This window comes from Dromiciops gliroides, chromosome 3 (genome assembly GCF_019393635.1).
Source record: "Dromiciops gliroides isolate mDroGli1 chromosome 3, mDroGli1.pri, whole genome shotgun sequence".
In the NCBI taxonomy this organism is placed as follows: domain Eukaryota; kingdom Metazoa; phylum Chordata; class Mammalia; order Microbiotheria; family Microbiotheriidae; genus Dromiciops; species Dromiciops gliroides.
In genome coordinates, this window is record NC_057863.1 from 557,214,727 (window position 1) to 557,238,698 (window position 23,972).

Here is a 23,972-nt window from a genome sequence, read left to right on the forward strand (position 1 = left end):
TGGCATTCGAAAGTGATATCATGGGGCAGGCTAGGTGACACAATGCATAGAGCACCGGCCCTGGAGGATCCGAGTTCAAATGGGGCCTCAGACACTTATTAGCTGTGTGATTGTGACAAGTCACTTAACCCGGATTGCTTCAAAAAAAAAAAAGCTAAGTAATGACACTTTGGTCCTGTACAAAGGGCAACAACCAAACGACATGTGTTCTTAACACATTTTATGTCATAGCCACCCTTTGGCTTTCTAGAGAAACTTATGGACTTCTTAAGCCTGTGTCCCCTTTGCAGAATGATGTTTTTAAGTACATAAAATATATGAGTATAAAAAGGAAGTCAAGTATATTGAAATAGAGATGTATTTTTATTCCCATCCAAGTTCATAGATCCACTAATATCTATCTGTGAAGCCCAGACTAAGAAGGTTTGCCATTGCAGATTGTCTTCATGAAAAACGTGTATAAATTCATGTGTATGCATGTGTGTTTTATAGATGTAGACATGTAAATTCTCATGTCTGTGCACATGCATGCAAACAGGCACACACCTATTCATGTACACATGTGTGTTTTATTGCATGTGTATGTACATGTTTGTGTGTACATGTGTTGTATTGTATGCATGTAATATGTGTGCGTGTGTATGTATACATATATATTTTTCCTAATAGCTAAAATCCTAGTGATGAGCTTCTCCTTATTCAACAATATCAATCCACAGATGACAAACATAGACTGCATCACAAAACACCTATACATGAAGCCTTTCCAACTTGATAGGCCCTATGCCATTCTGCTTACATAAAGAACCCATGACTTTTATGCCACAAGAGGAGGACTTTGGGAAAGTGGCAAAAGGGGGCATGTAAATCTAAACTCCATTAATCATATTTAAAATGCCTTATGTTCCAAGGAATCCAAAGGCAGATTTTTTTTTCTTTTTCTTTTTTTTTTTTTTTTTTGTGGGGCAATGAGGGTTAAGTGAGTTGCCCAGGGTCACACAGCTAGTAAGTGTCAAGTGTCTCAGGCCGAATTTGAACTCAGGTCCTCCTGAATCCAGGACCGGTGCTTTATCTACTGTGCCACGTAGCTGTCCCCTAAGGCAGATTATTTTTTTTTAAATCATGGCTGGTTCTTATCTTTCTCACAAGTCCATAATTTCACATGTGGAATCTGGTCACAGAAAAACACAAAAGCTTTTCCAGTCTCTCCCCTTCTGAGAATTTCCTAAACATCCTTGAATCACTCCTCTGAACATTTCCTACAGTGACTGACTGCCTCCCTTCATAGAGTACCATTGGCCATTGCAATTTCAGGCCAGCTAAGAGGAGAAAAAGAATGTTGACCCTTGTCCCACTTTTCGGGTGTTCTAATTTAAGAAAAGGAGCCAAAGTCCAGTTCTGAGAGCAAGGTGGCAGCAAAGAGTACTAAAGAGAACTGCTAATAAGGCCAACATAAGGATATAGCCATCCACACCCATTCCATGCTAATTAAGGAGAAAGGCTCTGAGCTATGTGTCATCACTGCCCCATGGCCCTGTAGAAAGGTCCCTGGACTTTGTCAGGAGAAACCTGGGTTTACATTCTGGCTCCCAAACTTACTAGCTGTATGGTTCTAGGTCACTTCCCCTTCTTGAGACTCAGTTTCCTCATCTGTAAAATGGGGATAATAATATCCATGCTGCTACCTCCTGGTGTTGATGTGAAGAAAGCACTCTGCAAACCTTAAAGCACAATTTAATTTGAGCCTTTATAAAGTGACCCCATGACAACTGCCACTTGAAGTAGAACTAGTACCAGATAAGCAGGGAAGAGACCCAATGTCTTGACCCTGACATTTAATAGCTGTTGATCTTAAGGAAATCAATTTACCTCTATAAGCCTCTGTTTCCCCATCTGTCAAATAGTACAGTTTGACTAAACTGGAGCAGGGGCTTTTAACCTGGGGTCCAAAAACTTGGTGGTGGTTGTTTTCTTAATATTGCCGGGGAGGGGGGAAGGAAAGTGGTGCAGTGGATTAGAGTGCTGGACCTTGACTTAGGAAGTCCTTAGTTCAAATCTGGCCTCAGACATGTACTAGCTGTGTGTCCCCATGCAAGTCGCTTAACTTTGGCCTGCCTCAGTTTCCTCACCTGCAAAATGGAAATAATAATAGCATCCCTCTCCCAGGGGCTTTATAAGGATGAAACAAGATAATACTTGGAAAACGCATAATTTATACCATTATATAAATTCTAGCTAGTGTTATTATTATTCTAATTATATTTCAGTATAATTGGTTTCCTTTTCAAGCTAATCCTATGTGTTTTATTTTATGCATTTAAAAACATGACTCTGAGAAAAGGTCCATAGGTTTAGCCAGACTGCCAAAGGGGACCACGACATAAAAAAAGTTAAGAACCCCTGGATCAGAAGATGGTTGGGGTCACTCTCAGCTCTGGCATTCCATGTTTCTACAGGATTGACTAACCTTAAGTCTGTCAGGTTATAAACACCAAAGACAAAGAGGTCACTTGTCCCCAACTTCCTGCCATTTCATAGAGTTCATTCTTTTTTTTGGGGGGGGGGCAGGGCAATAAGGGTTAAGTGACTTGCTCAGGGTCACACAACTAGTAAGTGTCAAGTGTCTGACACCAGATTTGAACTCAAGTCCTCCTGAATCCAGGGCCAGTGCTTTATCCACTCCACTACCTAGCTGTCCCTCATTTCCTAGAGTTCATGATGGGCACCCTTGGTCATGCTCTTAATGGGCTATTTACTGGAATTCTCACAGTTGGAATTCTCTCAGTTGGGTCAGACTCTTCATGACCCCATTTGGGGTTTTCTTGATGAAGACACTGGAGTGGTTTGCCATTTCCTTTTTCCAGCTCATTTTACAGATGAGCAAACTGAGGCAAATAGGGTAAAGTGACTCACCCAGGGTCACACAGCTAGTAAGGGTCTGAGGCCAGATTTGAACTCAAGAAGTAGAGATTTTGTAACTCCAGGCCTGGCACTCTATCCACTGAGCCACCAAGCTTCCCCCAGAAGGAGACATACAGAAATGATAATAATGCTTCCCTGGGGCACATAACGAAAACTGAATTCCTTCATATGGCTACAGAGCAGCACTGGGAAGAAATGGAGAGGGAGCCTTATGAAGGAAGCAGGTTTTCTAATGATCCCTTGTTTTCCTCCTTTGAAAGGCATGGCTCCCACCTGGGTGACGTGGATATTTTATACCCTTAGGTACTAGTACGAAGGCATTTCGCCTGGATTGACAATTCTGAAACCCAATCTTACTCAGAATTTAAAGCAGAATTAAAACAGGACAAGAAAAACAATCTATGTTCAGACTGTAACTCCCAGACCCAAACTTAGCGGAACACAATCTCCTGGATGTCCCCAAAGTTGTTCTCACTCCCTTTCACGCTGAAGTTGGATGGTCCTTGAAGACATCAAAGCTATTTATAATGATTTTGTGGAACGTTATCTAACTTGCCTATGTATAAAAGAAACAGTGATCTCAAGGCCAAACTGGAATAGAAAGAGATATGATGGAACAAGTAATTTTAGATACAGTATCCCTACTTTGGAAAGGAGAGAGTACTTTTGATACCCAACAATGTAGTAGGACAAGCTAATGCAGTTTGCATAGCATGTGGACGTCCTTTCATTTTTAGGTTTTTAATAAAAAGCCAGAAGACTATATGACCTTGAAGAATTCAGCCTGGAACAAATAACAATTTAAAAAGTTACATTCGACAGTATAAAATATATGGTATCCCAAAAGTCTTAGTATTATTTTAATAAAGCTTAAAATGGCACTGAGACTTTTGGGAGTGTGTGTGTGTGTGTGTGTGTGTGTGTGTGTGTGTGTGCATGCATGCGTGTGCGCGCGCACACATGCACATGTGACACATTGTTATTGTTGTTGTTTATTCTTCATTCTAGAAGAGGACCATAATGGGGTGATGTCATGACTTGCACTGAATTGGATTTAAGTGAGGGGGGGCAATGCAAGGTCACCAACCTCACTCTCTCATCCAGAGCAAGATATAGACCAGGACAATTGGAGATGGCCCCAGATGTTTAAGGCAACTGGGGTTAAATGACTTGCCCTGGGTCACAAAGCTAGTTAAGGATCTGAGGTAAGATTTTGGTTTGTTTTTGTTTTTGCAGGGCAATGGAGGTTAAGTGACTTGCCCAGCATCACAACTAATAAGTGTCAAATATCTGAGGCTGGATTTGAACTCAGGTCCTCCTGAATCCAGAGCTGGTGCTTTATCCACTGCACCATCTAGCTACCCCCTTGAGATAAGATTTTAACTCAAGTCCTCTCAACTTCAAGACCAGTGCTCTATCCACTGAGCCACCACTACCCACTCTTTAATGTCCTGTGCTTCAGGGCATTTTCTCTGGTCATCCCCCATACCTGGAATGCTCTCCCTCCTCAATTCTGCCTACTAATTTCCCTGGCTTCCTTTAAGTCCCAATGAAAATCCCATTTTTTACAGGAAGGCTTTTCCAATTTAATTCTAGTGCTTCCCCTCTCTGTTAATTATTTCCTTTTTATCCTATATATAGCTTGCTTTGTAATATGGTTGCTTGCATGTTGTCTCCCCCATTAGATTGTGTAATCCATGACTTCAGGGACTATCTTTTGCCTCTTTTGTATCCCCAGTGCTTAGCACTGTGCCTGACATAAAGTGGGTATTTGATAAATGTGGATAGAATGATTAATTATTAAATACTTTCCTACCTTCTAGGCTTGGTGCTAAGGGCTGAAGATACAAAGAAAGGCAAAAGCCTGCCCTCAAGGGATTTACAATTTAATCAGGGTAATAACATGTAAACAACTATGTGCAAGAAAGATACATACAAGAAAAATTGGAGGTAATCACTGAGGGAAAGCACTTAAATTAAAGCTTCTGGCAGAAGGTCAGGATGTTAGCTAAGACTTAGAGAAAGCCAGGGAAGCCAGCTACAAAATGCTTGGATTCAGAATAATGACAAAATGTTTAAAAAAAATTATTCCTGGAAGACATGGCTAAATGCAGAGTACAATATTAATAATTTTTCTGTGACATGATCAATTGATATTTTAGTTTTTCAAGGAAAGGCAGCTGTAAGAATATGAGTGGTTGGGTATGATGTGCTAAAATGCATTATTGCCAAAGCTAAAGGATTTAAGTTTACAAGACTAGTGGAATATGAATAAAATAAACAGGTATCTGTGAGAAGTGTCAGCAGTGAACTCTATATTTGGACTGACAGATTTCAAAGGATTGTGATGTATGATTGTATATTTGTACCGTAATAAATTTTTAATTTGTTTGCAGAAAAGTTAGGATTCAATGACTTAATATTTTGAAACAGGAAATCAAACTTAGATAAGGAGCTTTTAAGAATGAAAATTGTAAGACACAAGCAGAAATTATGTAAGCAAAGAAAAAGGGGGGCCCCACAAATGAGATCAAATCATGCACAAAAGACAAAAGATACATCATCGGATTTAGACTTTTAAAAGTTATATGTAGGGGGCAGCTAGGTGGTGCAGTGGATAAACCACTGGCCCTGGATTCAGGAGGACCTGAGTTCAAATCCAGCCTCAGACACTTGACACTAGCTATGTGACCCTGACCAAGTCACTTAACCTTTATTGCCCTGCCCCCCCCCAAAAAAAGTTATCTGTAGAATACAGAAACACAGCCACGTAACCATTAAATAATGAAAGAGAAGATGATAGCATGAAGGCAGATGATTTAATCCTTACTTTGTTTCTGTCTTCTCTTCCAAGGAAAAATTATCTCAGTACTGGGAAGCATGTAACAGAAAAACAAAACAAAACAAAAAGTTACCAAAGAATGAAAACTCAGGCAGTATAAGTGGAGAACAAGATAAGCAGAGGTAAGATAACTTTTAGCTGCTTTCAGTCAATTCAAATCACCAGGACAGGTTGCACCACAACCTGGAATATTGAAAGAACTGGCCGAAGAGATTGCTGAGCTGCTGTAAGTGGTCTTTAAAAGGTCTTAGAGAACAAGAGGGGTGCCATAATATCAGAAAGGGATAAATGGGCCAATTGGGGAGGGGGAAGAGAAGAAACTATTGAGCAGCAATCTTGACTTTTGTTCCTGACGAAAGTCTAAGATAGATGATTGAGGAAAGTTTTATGGACACTTAGAAAGGCTTCAAAGCAGTGATCAGTTAGCCAGATAATAAACATTTATTAAGTAGCCACTATGTGTCAGACACCGTGCTAAGCACCAAGGATACAAATACACATAGGAAGAAAGTCTCTCAATTCCAAAGAATTCATGATGGAAAATGCTCTCTACATACAGAAAAAAGAACTGTGGGTTCTGAATGCAGATTGAACCGTACTGTTTTTACTTTGGGGCTGTTTTTTTTTTCTTTTTTGAGGTTTTTCCCTTGTGCTCTGATTCTTCTTTCACAACATGACTAATGCAGGAATATGTTTAATGTGATTGTACATATATAACCTATATCAGATTGCTTGCTGTCTTGGGGAGGGGGGAGGGAGGGAGAAAAATTTGGAACTAAAAATCTTATGAAAACAAATGTTGAAAACTACCTTTACATGTAACTGGAAAATAATAAAATACTTTTATGATAAAAAAAAAGAAAGTATCTGCCCTCAAGGAGTTTATATTCTAACGTGGAAAGAGACAGCACATAAAAGGAAGCTGAAAAGTGGGAATGGGAGAAATCACTAAAAACCAGCATGACTTAATCAAAAAGAGATAATGTCGACCTAACTTCATTTCTCTTTTTGACAGAGCACCTAGATGGGTAGATCAGGAAAAAGTGATGGACACTGTATACTTATGTTTCAACAAAGCATTTGGCAGTGTTCCTCATGCTGTGGTAGTTAAACTGGACTCAAAAGGTAATCATTAATTAATTGAATGATGTCAATTTGGAGGCAAGTCTAGTAGAATGTTTGAGGGATTTGTTCGTGGTTCTATTCAGTTCAACATGTTTATTATTTATTTGTATTTATGGCAGGGTTGTCAGATTTGTGGATGACATGAAACTTAGGAGGATGGTTAACACGCTGTACAACAGAGCTCCGGTCCAAATGAGATAATATATGTGAAAAGTACTTAGCATAGTACTTGGCACATAGTAGGTGCTATACAAATGCTTATTCACTCCTCTTTTCCTCCATTAACATAAATATAATGAGGAATACATATAAGGTTCTGCCCTTAAGTTCCAAAAATCAACTTCGTGAGTATAGAATGGAGGAAGCATAGAAAGCTAAAAAATAATTTCTGTGAAAAAGATCTGGTAGATTCAGTGAGCTACAAGCTCAATGAGCATATGATCTAACCCAGCATCTTAAAAACAAATACTCTGTTAGTCCACATAAAGAGAGGCAGAGTGTTTAGAATGACAGAAGTGATAATCTCATTATACTTTATCTTAATCAGACTCTACCTAGAACACTGTTAAATTCTAGACATCATATTTCACAAAAACCACAAGCAAACTGGAGCAGGACTAGAAGTAGGCTACTATAATGGTAAAAGGATTGGACTTGTTTTGCTTGACTCCAGAAAGCAGAACTAGGAGAAGTGGGGGAAAGTTTCTCACAAGCAAATTTAGGCTGAATACAAGGGAAAACTTCCTAACGATTCTGTGGTTGTTCAGTTATTTCAGTAATGCCTGACTCTGTGATCCCCTTTGGGGTTCCCTTGGCAAAGATACTGGAGTGGTTTTCCATTTCCTTCTCCAGCTCATTTTACAAATGAGGAAACTGAGGAAATAGGGTTAAGTGACTTGTCCAGGGTCACATAGCTAATAAGTGGCTGAGGCGGGATTTGAATTCATGAAGACGAGTCTTCCTGATTCCAGGCTCAGGATTCTATCCACTTTGCCACCTAGTTGCTTTTCTAACAAGTAGTGCTATACAAAAATAAAACTAGAGAGGTAGAGCCAAGATGGCCAAATGAAGGCCACTGAGTTCTCCCAAATTTCCCTCCCAACTAGTCCAAAATAATGCTTCAGAATGAATTCTGTAGGGGCAGCTAGGTGGCGCAGTGGATAAAGCACTGGCCCTGGATTCAGGAGTACCTGAGTTCAAATCCGGCCTCAGACACTTGACACTTACTAGCTGTGTGACCCTGGGCAAGTCACTTAACCCCCATTGCCCCGCAAAAAAAAAAAAAAAAAAAGAATGAATTCTGTAGCAGCAGAGACAACAAAAGAATGGGATGAAACAGTTTTCTAGCCCAATACAATTTAGAAGTTTGGCAGGAAAGGTCAATCGCACAGGGGTGAGAGTAGATTACAATCCAGTACAGGCTTTGAGGGTTACTGAATTGGAGGAAGGGGCAACTTCTGGAGTTCTCAGGCCACAGGCCATAAGGGAAGTCAGAAGGAGATTTCTGGGGACACTTTGCTGGCACTGGGTACAAGACTCTGTTGCATTGTCCATATGGGGATCCAAGTTGTAGGCCAGGATCACATTCCCAGGATGAGGAGGAACATTAGCACACTAGAGCTTACAGCTGCAGGGGAGTGGGAACCCTGGTCACAGCTCCAGAATGGAAAAGAGTGGTCACTCACAGAGCAGAGCACAGGCCAGAAGAGCAGTGACCATGTCTCTCCTTAGATGATACCACCTTAGAAGAACTGAAAATTTACAGGTCTCCAGAATTAGTTCTGAAAATAGCAGCATGTAAAACCTGAAACTTGGGACACTGTCCCATCTACCTTAGGAGCAGAGCCCAATTTTAACATCAAGTTTAAAGTCAAGAAATAGGCTGGAAAATAAGCAAACAACAACAATCAAAAAAGAACCTGACTGGGGGAGGGGGGAATAAGAATTTATATAGCTCCATGTACCAGGCACTGTGCTAAGTGCTTTACACATATTACCTCACTTGATCCTCACAACAATCTTTTTTTCAGTTTGGTGTTGTTATTATCATTTTATTATCATTTTACAGAAGAAGAAACTGAAGTAAACAGAGTGATTTGCCCTAAGGTCACATAGCCAGTAAATATCTGAAGCTGTATTTGAATTCAGGTCTTCCTGACTCCCAGCCCAGCACCTATCCACTATACCCCCTAGCAGTTTTATTGCTGCATTACTCTCCCATCAAAACTGTTGTAACATCTCTCAGAAGTAACCACTAATTTAATCAATTAAACCTCCATAAACTGTTCATCCTCACAAAATTACAGAATCCAACTCAAATGGAAAGAATGAATCCCCGACAAGAGGTTATCCAGGCTGTATTAAAGACCTTAGGGGAGTTCCCCACCCTCTTCTGCAGCATATTCCATTTTTGGACAGCTCTAAGGGTTAGGAAATCTTCCTGATGGTGGGCTAAAGCCAGCCTTCCTGTCATTTAGAATTATTGTTTCCAGTTCTGCTTCAGGGGTCAAGTAGAACAATGTTAATTCCTCCTCCTTATAACAGGCCCTTGAAGTTCTTAAAGACCCTTGCTATATCATCCTAAAAGTCTTTTCATTTCTAGGCTAAATGCCCCCATTTCTGTTAATTAATCCTCCTAAGATATAGCTTTAAATTTTCTCATCATGCTGGACAGATGAGCTCCATTTTTCAATGTCCCTTGTGAAATTATGGTACCCAGACTTGAACACCATACTCCAGATGTGGTCTGGCCAGGGAAAATTACAGTGAGCCTATGGCTTCCCTTGGCCTAGACATTATACTCCACCTTAATGTAGTCTCAGAATACATGAATTTGTTTGGCTACCATATCCCATAGGGACTGACAACAGTGCCTGGCACATAGTAGGCACTTAATAAATGTTTATTGATTGATTGATTATAATAAGTATTTAATAAATGCTAGTTGACTGACATTATTTATATGGAATTTGTGGGCTCCTAAAACCCCTAGGTCTTTTCCATAGTAACTGCTTCCTGGCTTCTGTTTTCATAGAGTTGATTAACTGAAACCATGGGCAGGACTTGATAATTGTACCTATTGAATTTCACCATCTTAATTTAACTTCAACCTACTTACTCATCCAGTCATAAGGATAAGGTCCTTTCTGATCCTGAATCAGTTATGTAATGTATTCAATTATATCTTCTAGCTTCATGTAATCTGCAAATGTGATAAGCATGTCATCTGGGCCTTCACTCCAATCATTGATAAACATATTGAGCAGCACAAGGCTAAGGACAGAGCCTTGGGCACTTGACTAGGAATCTCCTTCCAGGCTGACATCAGTCCATTGATCATTATTCTTGGCATTTTATCAATAAGTCAGTTTCTAAATCCACCAAACTGTATAGTAGTCCAGCCCATTTCACACAGCTGGTAAGTTTCTGAGGCTGGTTTTGAACTCAGGAAGATGAATCTTCCTGATTCTATCCACTGTGCCACCTAGTTGCCCTGTGCTTTGACCTTAGGGAAAGACTAAGATCATACCTACCAGAAGCAAACAAGTATCTTTTCTAATGTAAAAAAATCAAGAGAATTAAAATAACAAAAAGAACACTCTGAATCCCAGAAATGATGGGGTTTGGGAGAAAATTGGGGGCAATGTATTTCCAGGAGGAACACTTTGCTGTCTAAAGCCTACCAATTTAGCCCTAATATTAATATTTCTTATTTATATCATGCTTTAAGGTTTAAAAAGTCCTTTCACACAGGTTATCTTGCAGAATCATATTGCCCACAAGAAAACAGATCTAGAGCAGGAAAGAGATTTGCCCAAGAACCCAGACCATCATAAGGGCTAATCTTTTAATTCCTAATCTTCCCACAATTCCATACTGCTTCTCAGATCCTCACAATAGGAATGTGAGATAATACTGACCTATCTCCAAGTTTTAAGATGAGGAAATCAAAGTTCACGGAAGATAGCTGACTTTCCCAAGGTCACATAGCTAATAAGTTGCAGAGCCAGAACTAGAGGCCAGGGTTTGTATCTTCTAGTCCTAAATCCCTTCTCCTGCACCAATCCCCATCTCCCAGGTATCTAACATGCAGCCTTTGACCCAAACGCAGCCCACCAAACTTCTTGTTAGATGGAAGCCCACTGATTTTTAAAAATTGTTACCTAAGCACACGTCAACTCAAAGGCCAGTAGAGCCTAACCAACTGCTTGTTAAAATTGCTATGTAGCTGCTTGCTGCCAAGTGTCACATTAGCAGATTTGGATTCAACTCAATTCCCCAGACATTTTTCTAATGTGTAGAACACAGTTTGGCCAGGACACAGCCCTTGCCCTCATCAAGTTCACCAATTAGTGGAATAAAATAACAACACATAACTATAATATTAAATAAATATAATAGACATTCGCAAAACAAAGTAATAGGTGAAGCTGAGGGGGAAGATTGTGGCCCAATGAAAAGCATCAGGGGAAGTTGCATGGAGATAAATTATATGAATTGGGCTTTCCTGGAGCTGGGGACTTAGCAACAGACGTGAGAGGACTTGTCTCCTGGACAAGTGAAAGAAATCCTGTCTGTCTAATACCATGGAAATCCCTCAAAGGAATATGGGGGGGGGGGGGCGGGGGCGGGGGAGGGAAGGATGAGAAAGAAGAAATGGGAATTGAAAGAGAAGAGAAAATTTAGGAGGTTTCCAATTAGTTATTGTAAAAAATAAAATCTATCTGGCTTGCATACATGGATTTCTGGTCAGATGACTCATTACTGAAAAAACTTAGATGCTCCTGCCATGTACTCAGTAATCAGACTTCTGACCTGAATTTTGTTTACCAAGTTAGCTTCCCTATTTAAAAGAAATATTAGCCAAGAGATTGGCATCTTAGAACAACTCATCATCATGTGTGACTAGGTGGCATGAGCCAGATTTCCATAAGTCCTAATCATCCCTAGATGCGTTGGCCACCGGGTTTCAAATCTACCAAATTCTAAGAGGTCATACCTTGAGGAATTTCCTGACATCAAACTACCTTACATAGCACTCCCTTACTTCACCATCACTGCCACTCCCAATCAATTAATCAATCATATCCCAGGCCACAGACAGTTGCCCTGACTTCTGTCTTGCCACTGTATTTGTTGACTCAGGAAGAGAGAGTAAGGCTGATGACTTTGTGCAGCTCTGCCTCACTTAAATCCAGTTTATGTACCAATCAAGCCATTGCCCCACGATGTTATTGGCCCTCTTCGAAAATGAAGGATGAACAATAACAGCAACATAAAGCATCTAACAAGTATGTACTATTGGGCATTAGTACTACTTGTGTTTGGCTTTTCTGTGATATAGAAAAAAAACTTCAAGCAAAGGTCCTTTTGGGGGGAGGGGAGGGAGGAAAGAGGCAATTGGGGTTAAGTGACTTGTCCAGGGTCACACAGCCAGTAAGTATCTGAAGCTGAATTTGAACTCAAGTTCTCCTGACTCCAGGACCAGTGTTCTATCTTCTGCACCACCTAGCTGCCCTAAGCAGCTGATTGATGATAACAATAATGATAGCTAACATTTATAGAGCTTCTCTATAGGGCAACTAGGCAGTGCCAGAGATAGACTACAAGGCCTGGAGTCAGGAAGAACTGAGTTCAAATCCAGCCTCAGATATTTAACTAGCTGTGTGACCTTGGGCAAGTGATTTAACCATGTTTGCCTCAGTTTCCTCATCTGTAAAATGAGCTAAAAAAGGAAATGGCAAACCACTACAGTACCTTTGCCAAGAAAACCCCAAATGGGGTGACAAAAAAATCAGATATGAAAAAACAACAACATCTCCACCATACCCCTACCCACTACCTTCTTCCCTCCCACCCTCCCTCTCCACTACTTCTCAGCTTCCTTGTAGGTGTAGTCTACTCCATTAGCATGTAAGCTCTTTGAGGGGAACAACTATCTTTTTACTAGTATTTGCATTCCCAGCTCTTAGCACAATGCCTGGCACATTGTAAGAGCTTCATGATTTTCTAGTAAGTGAAAGGTAATAATACAGAGAAGGCTTTAGGGTGCAGTGGATAGATCACTGGCCCTGGATTCAGGAGGAATCAAATGTGGCCTCAGACACTTGACACTTACTAGCTGTGTGACCCTGGGCAAGTCACTTAACCCCAATTGCCTCACAAAAAAAATACAAACAAACAAACAACAACAACAACAAAACACAGAGAAGGCTTTAGATTCCTGAATGTCAGATACCAATCTTTATCCTGGTAATCAGGAATGCTGTCCTAGCTGAGCAGAATAAATATATAACTTCCCAGAACAGGCAAAGAAAGGTCATGACAGGTCAGGTTTACAGAGGAGAAGGCTACTCAAGCTTTGGAGGGTGAAGAATCCAATTCTTCCATGAAACCTTGAGCAAGTTACTCCTATCTCTGCACTCTAGTTTTCCTTAAGGATACATATGAGGCTTGACTGAGATCGACGGTTTATGAACTTGGTTTTCTAAATACTTTTGGATTAGTCAGCAGATCTGAGGCTTGAAATCCCAGACCTGCTACCAACCAACTATGTGATTGTACTTTTCTGGGATGTGGTTTACTCACGTGTACATGACAGGACCAAATGACTTCTACGGATTCTCCAGACCTAAAATTCTGTACTTCTTGGTTAGCAGTCTGAAGATGCCAGCTAAATGAAGATGTTTCTACTCAAAGTAAATCTAATCATTTACTTTACTGTCAATTACATTTACTATCAATTAACATCATAATAATGATTAGATCTTTGTCAAATGCACTGATAGAGATGACATGAAAAAGTAAATACCAGCGGCAGTTAGGTGGTGCAGTGGATAGAGCACAGCCCTAAAGTCAGGAGGACCTGAGTTCAAATTCCACCTCAGACACTTGCCAACTTACTAGTTGTGTGACCCTGAGCAAGTCACTTAACCCCAATTGCCTCACCCCCGAAAAAATAAAGTAAATACCAGACTTTCACAATTTAGAAAGCAGTATAAGTAAATGTAACCCAGCAAGTCTGCCCAAAAGGCTGAGAATTCAAAGATATGCAGAATTAAGTGGTTCTTTTGGGGGGGGGCAGGGCAATGAGGGTTAAGTGACTTGCCCAGGGTCACACAGCTAGTAAGTGTCAAGTGTCTGAGGCTGGATTTGAATTCAGGTCCTCCTGAATCCAGGACTGGTGTTTTATCTACTGTGCCACCTAGCTACCCCCAATTAAGTGGTTCTTAAGGGAAAATAAATATATCCCTGGCTTCCCAAATAAGTATGTTTAATGAACAACTAGCTTTTAAAGTGCTACAACTCATGGTTTTATCATTGTATGAAAGTTATGATTCAGTCTAGACTTCCTGCAATGTGTGAAGGTTCTAAGGGCAATGGGAGAAGCACTGCTGGATTGGAGAAGAGCAAGTGTTGTCCCAATTTTCAATAAAGGAAAGAGAATCGAGTTGGAAAATTGTAGGCCAATGAATTTGAATTTGCTATCTGGCAGAATTCTGGAACAGATTATTACGGAGTAGTTAGTAAACATCTGGCAAAGGAAGGAGTGATGACCCACATAAGTCAGCTTAGCTTCATCAAGAAGAAGTGATGTCAAACTAACTTTATTTCCTTTTTTGATAGGGTATCAAGACTGATATTTAAGGGAATTCCATAATGGAAATGGAAAAATGGAGATGGAAAAAAGAAAAAAATCAAATTTCTGTTAATTTTTTTTAAACTTTAATTAAACAAAAAAGATGTAATTTACCTAGATATTTGGAAAGGATCTGATAAAGTTTATACCAGCATCACTATGAACAAAATGGAAAGATGAGAGCTAAAGAAATTACAAAACTGGTTGAATAGCTAGATTCAAAAAGTAGTTATTAATACTTCAGTATGAACTTGAAAGGAGGTCTCTAAAGGAATGAGGGCTGTTGTTGTTATTGTTTCAATTGTCTCTGATTCTTCATGACCCCATTTAGGGTTTCCGTGGCAAAGATACTGGAAAGATTTGTCATTTTCTTCCCTAGATTATTTTACATTACATATGAGGCACTGAGGCAAACAGGATTAAGTGACTTGTCCAGGATCACACAACTAGTGTCTGAGGCTGGATTTGAACTCACAAAGAAGAGACTTCCTAACTCCAGGTCTGGTGCTCTATCCACTTCACCACCTAGCTGCCTAAAGGAATACCCCCAGATATCTATGCTTGGCCCTATACTACTTTTTTTTAATCAATGATCTGGATAAAGGCATAGGTGGACTTCTTGTCAAATTTGCAGATGCTTCAAAGCCAAAAAAGCTGATATGTACGGTAACAGTCACCCAAGAGGCTAACTCAGTGTTGACCCTAATCTAATAAGATGAATTGTAATAAGGATAAGTGTAAAGTCTTATATTTGGATTAAAAAATACAACTTCGCACATACAAAACGGGGTGGGTACGACTCAACAGTTCAAATGAAAAGGATCTAGGGTGTTTAGTGGCCTGCAAGGTAGCTAAAAAAGCGAATTCTATCTTGAGCTGCTTTGAGAGGCACAGTTTTCAGAAAGAGGAAATGATTAATCCTATTGTACTTTGTACTGTTCAGAGCACAGCTGGAAGATTGGGTTCATTTCTAGGCACCACATTTTATTAAGGACATTGATGAGAGAGAGAGAGAGAGAGAGAGAGAGAGAGAGAGAGAGAGAGAGAGAGAGAGAGAGCACTCCATATAAGAATCTGTTGGAGTGGCTATATTTAGCCTGGGAAAGACTTAAGGAGGATATACTCTGTCTTCAGACATCTGAAGGACTCTTATGTGGAAGGATTTGATTTATTCTTCTTGGGTCCCACTGCCAGGCATATATTCAAGAAGATCAAAGATAGAAAGAAAAGTCCCATATCTACTAAAAAAACCATAACAGCACTTTTGTAATAATAAAGAACTAGAACAAAAATGAGTGTCCGTCCATTGAGAAATGGCTACACAAATTGTAGTGATCACAAAAACAAGTATTTACATGCCTACTATGTACCAGGAACTATGCTAGATGGTAGGGATACAAAGAAAGACCAACCTCAAAGAGTTTGCTTTCTGTCAGGAGAAACAGCATGTGAGTGTGTGCTTCTAATGGCATATAAATATAATGGAATGTTACCCCTTGGTTAAAAAACAAAGGATATGAAGATTTATAAGATATATAGGAAAGTTTAAGTGAACTAACACTGAAGTAAGCAAAAGCAGAATAACAATATACATTCTGAATGCAACATAAAGAAAAAGAATTTAAAATTTTTAACATGAAGGTTATGCAATTATAATGCCCAAGCTTAGCTTCTAGAGGTGTCCCCCCTCCAAAAAAGTAAGAGATAGTCTTCTCCTAATGTATACAATAGTAGATATCAAATATCTACCTATAGAATACTGTAGAATGTACAGAATCTTACCTATACTGTCAGACATAGGTGATGTGTTAGTTGGTTTTACTAAACTAATTCCCCCTGTGACAACCCCTCCCATCCTCCACCTGTGTCTTTTTATTCTTTGATACAAGGAAAAACACACTGGGTAGTAAAGGAAGAGAGATACAATTATCTCTTCTACATTGAGCCTTTCCCCATTGAGGTTTTGATACATCACTAGTCAGCAAAAGAAATTAAATGGAAAATTGGGGGGAGTTTTGTAGAAGCCTCTGACAACACGCAAAGGCCAGCGGATGACACAGAAAAAGGTGAGAAATGTAAAATGCATAAAATATATGAATGCTACTGTATAATATCAACATATTTTAATCTTTTAATACCATAATAATTCAGACTTCCTTCTCTGGTACAAAGAGAGGCCCAAAAAATTTTACATGGATTTTCCAGATTGAGGGGTAGTGGTGGAGGGATCTACCCCTAGTCCCCAAAATGTGGAAGGGATAACTGTATTTGGAAATGAAAGTGATATAAAACCAAAAGATATCAACAGAAATAAGATGTTTTAAAGTCTTCTGGGTTGGTTTTTTCCTGCTTGACTCTAGAAGGTAGAACCAATGGAGTATCTACAGAGAGGAAAATTTAGGCTTGTATGTCAGATTTACTTTTTCTTAGTTTCTTGTTTACCAATTGATTTCATGAGAGGAGGACACCCCTAAATACAAAGCATGAAAATAAGCTTTGTGTAATCTGTTAATAAGATATTTTTTAAATGCTCCCTGACACGTGATCTTATTTATTTGTTTATGTTTGATTGTTTATTTATTTATTTAAAGCTTTAGTTCCAAATTTTATCCCTCTCTCATTCCCTCCCTCCCTACCCTACCTCCCTCCCCAAGGTTGCTAGCAATCAGTATAGGTTATACATGTGCAATTATGTAAAATATTACCATATTAGTTATGAGATGTGATCTCAAAATAATTCACTTCAGACCCACCTACTTTGAAAACCTCTTATCAAACATCATTTTCCTTTTAAATCAAATGTTTAGTCATACACTATAGAATCACCTTCAGAAAATGACTGGTAATGGCTTTTTGGCTCTCTAAGACAACCAACTGAAGGAACCAAATTATTTACAAAAAATAAAGTAGAGGGAGGGGAATTAGCAATTGGTAGAGGAAGCTAGGGATCCTAAGAGATAGAATGAAGAGGGAGTGTATTCCATGCATGGGGGGCCAAGCAGTATCAAGACAGACACAGGGGATGGCATATTGTGCATGAGGAACAGCATGGGGCAAGCTGCCCCATGTGGTTGGAACATAAAGTACGTGAAGGAGAATAGACAGTAATCTGGACAGATAGGCTGAAATCAGGTTGTAAATACTTTAAAAGCCAAACAGAACAGTTTCCTGTTTTATCAGAGAAGCAAGAGGCAATTACCCCCCTACATTCCACTTCCCCCACCCCCCCACCCCAAGCCCAATTTTGTTCCAACAGATTTACCATCACATGAGTAAATTTTGTGGGTCATTTGTTTCTCATTTTCTGGTGTGCCCATCGATATGCCACAAAAGGCACGCAGAGTATTTATGCTTTATTAAAAAGCAAAGTTATAAAGCAAATGTAGCCCACCCTCAAAGTGGCTTAATGTAAGGAAAATTTCCTAACAATTGATCTTTCAGATTTGGGTTGGAATCCATGGCTTCTAAGGTCTCTGTGAAGTTACTTATACCCCTCTATTCACATCCCCCCTTTCCAACTCCCTCATCGATTAATTCATTAAATAACCACTGAATTTAAAAGTGGGAGGGAATCATTCTTTTAAACATCAATCAAATACTAATGTAGTTTGTTCATTTCATATCACAAACATTTATTAAACATCTATTTTGTACAATGTCCTATGCTCACACTCTGCATACAAATATGAGTGAGGCATAATCCTTGCCTTCAACAAGCTTCCAGTCTACTTAGGGGATATAACTAACACAATACCAGATAACAAATACCAGAATGCCACTCTTGTTGTTCAATCATTTCAGTCATATCCAACTCTTCATGACCCCATTTGGGATTTTCTTGGCAAAGATACTGGGGTGTTTTGCCATTTCCTTCTGCAGCACATTTTATAGGTGAGGTCAGTCAGGGCGTAACAAATTCGTTAGAGGCATCCAAAGTGCCGTGAGAGATCTGAGGAAAAGATTTCTTCTAACTAGGGTAGAGAGACCAGGAAAAGAAAGTATCCTCTCGGAGGTGGTATCTGAACCTACACTAGCCAAAGGAAGGGTTTCAACAGGTAGATGTGGTTGGTAGAGTTCAGGAAGAACCCTAGGAAACAGTGAGAGGTGAGGCATACAGGGCTAGATATCTCAGGGTGAGAGCAGGGAATAATGAAGAGGTCTATTAATCTGGATCATACAACGAAGGGGAAACATGAGAGAAGATGGGAAAAGTGTTTGGGAGCAGATTATTGAGGGCCTTGAATACCAAAAGGGAAATTTCATCTTATTTACTTATCATTGGAGATTTTTAACTATAGGAACGACATGAATAGATGTGTACATCAGAAAGATAGATCTGACAAAGGGAAAGGAAGGGAGAGAAGGGAAGAGAATAAACATTTATGTGGCTCCTGCTATGTACCAGGCACTGGAATAAGCACTTTTTACAAATATTATCTCATTTGATCCTCACAACAACCCTGAGAAGTAGAAGCTATTATTGTCCCCATTTTGCAATTGAGGAAACTGAGGCAAATCGAGGTTAAATAACTTGTTCAGGGTCACACAGCTAGTGTCTGAGGCCATAGTTGAACTTGGGGCTTCCTGACTGCAGGCCCAGTGCTCTGTCTGCTGTGTCACCTGGCCCTCACGACAGAAACATGAAAGATAGATCGGGGTGGGGGAGGGAGAGGGGGATGTGTGAGAAAAGGACAGCAGGGAGACAATTTAGAAGGTGATTTAGACTAGTCCAGTGAGAGGTAATGAAGGCCTGAAAGAGAGTGAGGGCAGCAGGAATAGTAGAAAGGAAGGCATGTATTTAAGAGAGTGGAGAAACAGAATTTACCCAACACCTGCAATGTGCTAGGTGGTCTGTGGCACCGACCATAAATTTGAGGGTTTTCTTATTCCCAGATGCAGAGGCAGAGATAAGTTAAACTCAGGGGATTTCTCTAGGATGAGTATTGTGAAACATCTGTGTTTGCTACACCGGCTGCCTTCACACAGTCCCTCAAGAGCAGTAAGAAAAACATAGCTTGTCCCAGCGAGTTGTCTGTATATGAAAGACCATAAATCTCAAGCCTCTAACTTGGAAAAATGATTAATATGCTTTTAATGTCTTTCCCCCCAGGGAGAAAAGATACAACTTGTCCCAAAGAATAGGGTCCGCTTCATTCAAGACCAGGAGATGCAGAGCCTCCGGTTAATATTATTCATAACGGTATCAACAGTAGCATGTCTGTGATGCTTTAGGATTTACAAATCACTTTTCACAGCTTCCTCCCAGTTAGCTCAGTTGGTTGTCCTGCTAGAGAATCATGGAATAATAGATCCAAAAAGGGAATTTAGGGGCACCTAGGTGGCACAGTGGATAAAGTACCAGCCCTGGATTCAGGAGGACCTGAGTTCAAATCTGGCCTCAGACACTTGACACTTACTAGCTGTGTGACCCTGGACAAGTCACTTAACCCCCATTGCCCCACCAAAAAAAAAAAGGGGGGAATTTAGAAATTCCAGTCACCTCATTTAAAAAAAATAAAGATTATACACCAAAAAAGCTCCCATTTCCACAATGCTTTCGGATTTATAGTGTGTTCTTTCTTCACAATAACTGTCAGGCAGGTATTTTTATTATTATTATTATTATTATCATCATCATCATCATCATCCCCATTTTACAGATGAAGACATGGAGGTCTTCTAGCTCCAAGATCCATACTCTTTTCACCAGACATTACCTTTGCATCTGCCAGAAGTTCGATTGTTTGAATAGCATACACTCTTGACGAGCATTTGGCCCCAACCCTACAGAGATGCCCTTGGGAGGCCTAAGGGGATCAGCTTCCCCACATCTTTGAAGAAAGAGTTGACCAAGATCTCATGGCTTCCAGGAAATCAGTACATCCAGAGGACCAAGAACCAATGACGTCCAGAGCAATGACACACCCCTTGATTTATCAAAACTGCCCTTTTCTGCCTATCTTCTCCCTCCTCCGCCTAAGACGTGAGCACTAGCAAATCCTTGCCCCACAAGGTCAAATATGGAACGAGCCTAACAACATAGAATGTCAGAGCTGGGAAGGACCTAAGAACAAGGGACGATGATAGGTCACAGAATGTCAGAACTGGAGGGATCGCAGATGTCATTTTAGCCCAATTCCTGAATCTTACAGGTAGGGAAACTGAGATTCTATGCACATAGGGCTTCTCTTGTTACTAACATCTCTGTTTAGGAACTCACAGCCCTTCCTCATCTTAATATTTCCTTTTTCTCTCAGGAACATTTTATTCCCACTTGTAATTTTATGGGCGTGTGTAGTATTAGGGAGAAAAATGCTGCAAAGCCACCGGGAACATAGAAACAGTTATGGAAAAGTCTTGAAAGCCATCCAGAGTATTTTAATGAAAACCATAAACCCCCGGCCACTAACTTAGACACTATTTCATTCAAGGCCCACTGCCCCACTCCCTCCCAGTTCAACATCCCTAGGCAGCTGAGTCAGCTTCAAGCCAAAAGAGAGGGAGCTGGATGAAACCTATTTTACATTCAGCAAAGGCTTGGAAAACTGCAGCTTGCAAGGGCCAGGGATATAGGAGGGAGGTAAAGTCAGTACAGCTGCACCCAGAGAGAGAGACCTTGAGGAGATGTAGGTGTGGCAACAGCAGTTTAAAATGCAAGAAATTATGAACCAGTCATAAGGGAAAAAAAACAAACAAATAAAAACCTCCTTGAGGCCACTCAGCCCAAACTGCATACACAGCTGCACCGAGTATGAGGACAGATTTCTAGCATAATGAAAGGGAGCAGATTTCAAGGCTTTGGGGACAGGGACCAAGAGGGTGGAGGAAGTTTGATGGTTCTGTCAGTTGGTCAAGAAGAGTCAGGGTAGGTTAATATAGGGGTTCTGGGGTATGTGGGAGAAGAAGGAGGAGGAGAAGGGAGGGAAGAGGAGGAGAGAAGGAGGAGGGAGGAGGGAAGAAGGGGAAGAGGGAGCAGGGAAGGAGGAAGGAGAGAGGAGGAGGGAGGATAGAGAAAGGAGGAGGATAACTTACATTTCTATGGGTCTTGTGATGTGCCAAGCACTGTGCTAAGGGGCTTTAGAATTACCTTATTTGATCCTCCCAACAGATTTCAGGGGGTATATGAACTTGGATGGGGAAAAAATTTACACCTTTATTTTCACTGTTCTCTTTAACTGGTTTTAATACATCCCTCAATTATTTAACAAACATCCTTCTGAGAAGGGAACCAAAGGCTTCACCACAATGCCAAAAGGATCCATGGCACAAAAATAGACATTGAACCCTGGATTGAAGGGAAGGTGCAGAGCAGGAGGCAGCAGGGTCATGTAATATAGGGGATCACATAGTATATTTGACCCCTGGCAAATCTCTGGAAGTAGAAAGAAATCATACAAAGGTTGCAGTTGAACATTTATTAACAAACATTTATTAAGCACCGACTGTGTGCCAGGTACAGTGTTAAGCCCTGGGAACAAAGAGACCTAAGTAAAATTCTCTCTCCCATCGTTACATTTTATAAGGTGATGAAGACATGTGCTCATAAAAGAACATCTAGAATAACCACAAGGTAACTTCAGGTGGGGAGATACTGACAGCTCAGGGGAACAGGAAAGGCCCTGATGTAGGAGGGGGCATTTGAGCTGAGGTTTGAAGGAAACCAGGGATTCTGGCGAGCAGACTCATACATGACTCTCCCAGAGCAGAGGCAGTCAAGAGGGGGAGAGAGGGAGGAAGGAAACAGGAAGGAGAGTATAGGAAAGAGGACAATGAGGGATATTTCAGGATATTTCTTTTGAGAAAGGTCAGGAAGCCTCCCTTCCCCCATCGCCATAATAATTATAACTCCCACTTCAATAATGCTTTACTTAGAAACTTTGTAGTTTATTCTGCTACAAGGAAGTTCATATTTATAGATAAGGAAAGTAAGGTTTAGAAAGGACACATGACACATAAGTGATGGATATAAGCCCTTGGCCCATTCTTCTGACCTAACTCTAGTTTTCACTATCCCACACAGTCCTTTAATATAATACACAAATATAAAAGGGCTTTCCAACTAGTGGTGCTACCCCCAAAATGGGGAATTCCCCATCACAGGGCATATTAAAACAGAGCTTAGACGAACATTTGTCAGGAATGTTGAAGAAGAAATTTAGTTTTTTAACAAGAATTTATTAAGCATCTATCTATGCGTCAGGCACTGTGTTAAGCACTTTACAGATATTACCTCATTTTATCCTCACAACAACCATGGGAGGTAGGCACTATTATTATCCCCATTTTGCAGATGAAGAAATTGAGGCAGACAGAGGTCAACTGACTTGTCCAGGGTCACACAGCTAGTAAGCATCTGAGGCAAAATCTGAATTCAGCTGGTCCCAATTCCAAGTTCAGAGCTCAATCCAGTGCACCATCTAGCCTGGTACAAGCCTAATTGATCACTTGGGTCCTTGACATTTTGAGAGTTACAATTCTAAGTCAAAATCTGGATCTGCCCTACCTCATATAGGCCTGACTCACTATATGAGACCTCTTCACACCTAAAAGCATCCATCACTGAGAGCACGGGAGATGATTTCCTCAAAGGGCTCCACCTTCAAATTCTTTTTTTTTTTTTGGTGGGGCAATTGGGGTTAAGTGACTTGCCAGGGTCACACAGCTAGTAAGTGTTAAGTGTCTGAGGCCGGATTTGACTCAGGTACTCCTGAATCCAGGGCCAGTGCTCTATCCACTCCGCCACCCTAGCTGCTCTCACCTTCAAATTCTTAACTCAGGTTTCAGGATGAGATGAGAAACCCTTCCAAACCTTTGTGTTGTCTGTTGTGGAGGGCACCAGACTCAGATCCAAAGTGCTACCACTATGCGGTGGGATATTGGGCAAATCCCATCCCATCCTCATCTGTAAATTGGGAGCAGCCATGTGTAAACCCAATCCTCACAGCATTTGACAACCATCAGGACCTACAACATGGTACCCAGAAGCAGCATGGAGACACCGGTGGCCCTAGAGACAAAGGAACAAAGTTCAATGCCATCTCTGAAACTGCCTTGGTCAAATCGTTTCACATCCCTGGGCCTCAGTTTCCTCATGGGTAAAATAAGAAGGTTGAACTAGATGATCTTTAGGAGCCTCCCAGCTCTAGAATATCATGCTATGATGTTAGACAAATGTGAACTGTGGCTATTACCCTGTTTCATACTTCTGTCGTGTCTTCTGAACACGGAGCTTGGAGGGGCCCAGAAGTGTGTTTCTCTGTCCACCATGTTTTCCCCTTCCTGCAGCAGTGAGGCCTCCTTTTCTAAAGCTGTGGCTGCCAAGGAGAAGAGTGTTCCTTCCAGTGGCTCCCAGACACCAGATTCTGCTGAAGCTGGTTTCATCCAGCTCTTTGTGCCCGAAGAGGCCTCAGAGCCAAAGCTGCTACACTGAGGCCTCCTTTGCCT

The 23,972-nt window shown here is 40.6% G+C and overlaps 1 protein-coding gene across 3 annotated transcripts in view; it reads right to left on the reverse strand.

Moving 5' to 3' along the window:
* The window catches only part of RAB30 (RAB30, member RAS oncogene family), a 125,768-nt gene that overhangs the window by 48,314 nt on the left and 53,482 nt on the right, over window positions 1–23,972 (reverse strand). For 2 of the 3 annotated variants that reach the window (XM_043996150.1, XM_043996148.1), the window contains exon 2: window positions 5,753–5,793. The exons of the other annotated variant lie outside the window; for it this stretch is intronic. The gene's annotated coding sequence lies outside the window, so the exon portion shown is untranslated. The remainder of the gene's footprint in view (window positions 1–5,752; window positions 5,794–23,972) is intronic. 3 annotated transcript variants of the gene reach the window in all.